Raw genomic sequence first — 6,412 nt, forward strand, 5'->3', positions numbered from 1 at the left:
TATGACATTAAAATAAAACATATGTCATGTAATATTACATTAAAATATGTTTAAGACTAAACTTAAAGCTCACATATTATGCACTTTGCTGTCAATTTTATATGGTCTAAGTCAGGGGTTTTCAAAGTGTGAGAGAGTGAGCCCCCCCCTCAGAGAACAAATTTCAACGGAGCCCCCCCACCCCGCCAAAAAACAAATTTCTTAATACATTTTAACATCTTAATCCAGTGTTTTAATCCAGCTTCCTTTAAGCATGGATAGTAGTGACTGAGTGTGCATCGGAGTGAGAAAGATAGGCAGACAGACTTGCCCAAATTATTGACTAGTTAAATGTCAATCACACACCCAGTGTTTTTTCGCCAGTGCCTGTGGTGTTGATAGACTATGTCTTTCCTGATTGAATAAGAAACATTCAGGCCTTCATAACTTCAAAACATCTTTCAGTTCGCCACTAGTTCATTTGTGGCCATAATATCCGAGGCAACACATCATGACAGCAACTCAACAAGTGATTAGATAATATTATCCTTTATTGCTTAAAGGGGCACTGTGTAATATGACATCATCAAGTAAGTTTTAGAAAGTTCTAGAAAGCAATGCTCCCTGGGTAACCCCAACCCTTTCGAATAATAACAGAAGCTACAGTGGCCTTCAAGGACAAGAACAATTCTAAATTCTACACAATGCACCTGATGACATTCCAAAAACATGGATGCCTCCATAAGACTTACCCTCTCAATGTACAAAATGTAATATTAATATTTGTAATTCTCCGCTCAGGAGGATAATTCAGATTATTGGCAGAGGTGATTTTATACCAATGAGGACATATTTATGAATGAGGATATTGATTTTAACTAATAAATTACTTAAAATGTTACACAGTGCCCCTTTAAAGATCTCCTATTATACTACTTTTCTGGTCTTAATTTCTTGTTAAAAACTGCTATAGAGCAACCTGACACGAATCACATCACAAAAAACCATGTAGATTTTCGGGACACTCTTCCTCTCAACCTAGCGAGCACAGCAGTCTGCTCCACACACTGCCTTGAGCTTGAGATATCTTGTGCCTGGGGCACTACTGTCAGGGACAGCGCGTAGGATCCATAAAAAATATTTGGCAAAAATAGATCTAAAATTAAGAACGTTCTAAAATAGTTAAAATATTTTCAAGTACTAATTGTGTGTGGTTTATTTAAGGTCTCTGTGTCTTCTGTTGGATCTGTCCTCCACTGCATTCTCTAAAATTCAATATTATTGTAAAAGGGGAACAGTCCGTTTAAACAAAAGGAGTTGGAAGTTGAATTTGAATGTTGTGCAAAGAATGTGTGATAAAAATGGGGACTCACTATACATGTGCCTTGGTAAATGTATGGGAGGAATATGGTCTTTTCAGGAAATGTGAGCTTTAGTCTCATTAAGATAGAAAAACTAAGTTAGCAATTATTTAAATTTTAGAGAAATAAAAAGCTTGTTTTTTTGTCAAGCCTTTGTTGCAAAGTGAACAGAGACAGTGATTAGCTTAAAGGTAAAATAACTTTAACCAAAGTGTTTATTCAAAATGGGAAAGAACCAGAAAGACAGAAAAGGGAAGGGTGAGTTATAGCACACAGAAAGACACACATACATTGTCTCCCACTGTAAAGCAGTAATGACTCAATGCATTATTCCCCCATCTTAAAACCAAACTATGCTAAGCTCCTCACAGGACACATTATCCCAGACCTGGACTCTCGTCTCTGGCCAAGCAGAATCTCCTCTCTCACACCTCCGGTTGCAGACCAAAACCAGCTCAACGAACTAAAGCTGTATCCACATCTACACCTGGATCCAGCCCTACATCTGCCAGATGAGTATTTCCAACTACCACCTTATTCCATTTTAAATGGGGTCCGGTTCAATGTGACTGGCCTAAAGAAGAGATCCTTTTATGATAGAACTAATGTGAACTCTGTGACAAGGACAACCTCCGTATGGCCCAGCTGAAGGCCTATGGACACATGGAAAAGGCGGACGAAGAGGACCAGAGGCAGAGCCAGCAGATGGCTAAAACACCAGGAACATCAACATGGCTGATTCTGTGTTGGGACAACTTGCACTGGGCAGGGAATGTCCTGAACAACAACCAGAGAATGGACTGCAGTTGCAGTCCCATGAGCAGAGAGGCAGTGAGAGAGTGGGAGACTGACTGGCCGGAGAGGAGAGACAGAGAGAGGTCCACAGGGGGGTGAGATGCACCAAACACACAGTGACTCTCACTGTCCAGTAATATTATTATTATTAAATGTTTAATTTCCCCATCTGAATTGTCTACACCAGAATGGTTAGTGTCACGCTAGGTGATTACATTTTTGGCTAATTATGGTATAACATATCTAATTTGTTTTGATAGACAACTGAGTATTGTACTGTATCCAGAGTCTCTATATTTGCATACCTCTCTTGCAGGAGAAAACTCCACAAGGACATGGACCCAAAACACGGCTATAGGCCGAACAAGTGACCGCAGTGAATGACGTTGCGTTGGTTTAACCACGAGAGCATGTTTCCTTTATACACACACAATTACGAAACAATTATTTAAGGATAGAAAGGTAATTATAATATTACTCTAGACGGGATGTTATTATTCTCAAGCCACACAACTTCCAAAAAGGGATAATCATTTTTAAATGACTTCAGAATTTTCAAAATGAGTTAAGCCTCTGCAGAGCAAAACTTTATACATGATCATGGACTGACTGACTAAGACTGACTGTTTAATTCTTTTACAACCTTTTCCTAATTCACTCTTACTGCGTTCTCCTTACAGACAGAAAAATGCAATAGATAACTATTTTCTCCCTCTCAGCAGAGCTGATAAGAGCTCAGGAGAATGTTTCCCAAAACAATGTCTGTTTCTAGACAGAAGGGCAACCCATGTTTTGACCAAATTTAGTTTATCTTACACATGGTAGTAAGAGAAGGGGGGAAATAGGAATGAATAATTTACAAATAGCACCAATTTGTTTTAACAAAGCTTCAAAAAACTATTTTAAACTATTGTTTAAAGTATGTATTGTGTCCCTAACAGTGTTTAACATTGGATTCCTTTCAGAGAGAGAGAGAGAGAGAGAGAGAGAGAGAGAGAGAGAGAGAGAGAGAGAGAGAGAGAGAGAGAGAGAGAGAGAGAGAGAAAGAGTGTGTGTGTGTGTGTGTGTGTGTGAGTGAGTGTGTGTGCTGGTGTGGTTGAGTGACCAAGGGACACCAACATTGAGTGCCTGTGTGTGTGTGTGTGTGTGTGTGTGTGTGTGTGTGTGTGTGTCCGAGAGAGAGCGTGCAAGGATGAACGTGCATGTTTGTCTGATTGCGTTTGACAGTTTGCATGTTTTTGTGAGAGAAGGAACGGGAAAGCGTGCTAGTGTGTGTGTGTGTCTGACTGACTGCATGCATGTGTGTGAGAGGAAGGAGAGATTGATAATCACTCTTTCAACAGGTTTAGCACCTCTGACCGCCAGAAGAAAGAAGATCTACATTGATAACATTTTAAAATTTAATTATATCCTGCAACTTAACATTACCCTTACGGTATATTAATCTACATTTAATAGTTAACATTAATTATTTCTTACACCATTTTATTTAGTTTTGTTTAGAATTATACTGCCATATAACATTACTTTTGATTTCAATCTTTTAAGCGTAGCTGTTTAATTTTTTTTTGTTAAACAGAACTGTCTGAATTAGGTTTTTTTTCCAAATGATCAGTTCTGTTAGTTAGTATAGTTAGTGCATAGAACCTTTTGACCTCCTTTTGCCAATTGTGAGGGGGTGTGTTTGTTTCTATGTGTATAGGTGCGGATGACCTGTGATTTCTGTCCGTCTATTTTTAATACACTGCCCACTGGGATAAGACACTTGAAAAGGCCACTCTGGCCTTGGCGGACGATCTCACAGGCCATCCCGTAGAATTTAGATGTACGCTTTTGCCATTCCATATAAACATGTTTAATCTTTAATTGTTAGAACATTTTATTGTTTTTAGAATGATTATTATTGTGATTTAATTATAATCAGAGAAGTGAATGTTGTGGAATTGTTTATTACAGTCATAATAATTATGTGTTATAGACTAGTGCCATCTTGACTCTAAATATTCGTAAGCTAATCAACAAAAAGACTGACCTGACCTTATGGTGAAGGTTGTTATGTTCTGAGATACTCAAACTTCGTAAGGAGTGTAGGTTTTGACCCAGATGGCTCCTGAGAACTATGTCTGTAAGATAACTAACAATTCTCTGGCTGAGGAGAATCTTGTACGTAGGCTGGAATGTTCGTGCGTAATTAGATTTCACTATAAACTCTCTGTATGACCGCCTATCGTTGGTCATTTCACACAATCCTATTGCTGTATTGTTGTCTTGACTCATGTTTGCAAACATTAAAGATCTGTTCTATTTTTGTATTTAAACATTGTGTCACCTCGTATTAATTGACTAAATTCTCATCTTTTAAAGGTTGATATTTCAATTCCATGACAGTTTGTAATAGCAAAAGGTTTATTTTCAATCAATATAGCAAGAAAACTCCGCGGAGTGGTCACTAGTTCCAACACATGTTACGTGCAGCAAAGAGTGACTGTCTGTTCCTTAAATTGTCGTCTATTTAAGGAATATTTGCCCCCCAGGGGGGGAGGCGTCTAACAGTGGTTTTGGAGGGGAGACAGGCTGAGAGGCAGACAGTTCTAATATACACTCAACAAAAATATAAACGCAACACTTTTGTTTTTGCTCCCATTGAGATAATCCATCCCACCTCACAGGTGTGCCACATCAAGATGCTGATCTGACATCATGATTAGTGCACAGGTGTGCCTTAGACTGTCCACAATAAAAGGCCACCCTGAAATGTGCAGTTTTGTCTCACAGCAAAATGCCACAGATGCCACAAGCATTGAGGGAGCGTGCAATTGGCATGCTGACAGCAGGAATGTCAACCAGATCTGTTGCTCGTGCATTGAATGTTCATTTCTCCACCATAAGCCGTCTCCAGCAACTTCGCACAGCCATTGAAGAGGAGTGGACCAACATTCCACAGGCCACAATTGACAATCTGATAAACTCTATGCGAAGAAGATGTGTTGCACTGCATGAGGCAAATGGTGGTCACACCAGATACTGACTGGTTCTGAGTCCCCAGACCCCCAATAAAGCAAAAAAATGCACATTTCAGATTCACATTTTTATTGTGGACAGTCTAAGGCACACCTGTGCACTAATCATGATGTCAGATCAGCATCTTGATGTGGCACACCTGTGAGGTGGGATGGATTATCTCAGCAAAGCAGAAGTGCTCACTATCACACATTTAGACAGATTTGTGAACAATGTTTGAGAGAAATGGTACAATTGTGTATCTGGAATGAATTTTAGATCTTTAAGTCCATCTCATGAAAAATGGGAGCAAAAACAAAAGTGTTGCGTTTATATTTTTGTTGAGTGTACATACATTGTTATTGTAAAACATGGGAGGGGTCAGGTTGATCTGAGTTGGAGGAACAGGCAAGGGGGGGGGGGAGGTAGGAGACAGGTAAACTGGGTGGGAGAAAGGAGGGGGAGACGGTTGGGAGGCAGACAGGTTTAAGATACAACAATGGCTTCAGTTCACCATAACAACAATGCAATGTTCTCAATTTGGCCAGTCATGGTGGGGGGGAGGGGGGACAGTTTGAAGATTCAACAGGGGGCATAGTACAATAGGAGAGGTGTGGCCCGTCTGAGTGGTTTGTTGGATACTCATTTGAGGAATCTACATTTCAGTTTACAATTAACCAACATGCAATATATTTCATTACACTTATAAGTCTATACAAGATAATAACAATGTTTCCTATTGCATTAATAAGCATTCCAACGTTTGAGTCCAGAGATATATCATATGCAATATCTGCCACTACAGTAATTATTTGATACGCTAGTATGGTTAAACATGACTATAAATCATTATAACAACGTTTATAGGTCATAAAATTCGAAAAGTATCATAGGTCCTCTTTAAATCTCAACCTTGAGTTCATACTTTGACCCTGAGATAGTTCATATTGCGTTGAGCATGACCTGCCTGTGGATGTTATCTAATTTCCTCTCTTCACTCAAATAACTACTATTAACAAAAAAAGGAAAAAGTATTTTTTTCACTGCATAAATAATATGTACACAAAGAAAAATTAAGAAAGAAAAATGAAAGCTGAATTTTTTGTATCCAAAATATGTTGATTGATTGTTTAATTGTTTGTTTGTTTTGCTTACATGCAACTTTAAATTTGGTGTCTACTATGTCAATTTTGACAGTTGGTAAGTTGACTCAACAAAACAAACTACTTACACATATCAATGACATATGCTTTCTGAGATATATACAATTATATTAA

This window comes from Ammodytes marinus, assembly GCF_949987685.1.
Source record: "Ammodytes marinus genome assembly, chromosome: 1".
Lineage (NCBI taxonomy): Eukaryota > Metazoa > Chordata > Actinopteri > Uranoscopiformes > Ammodytidae > Ammodytes > Ammodytes marinus.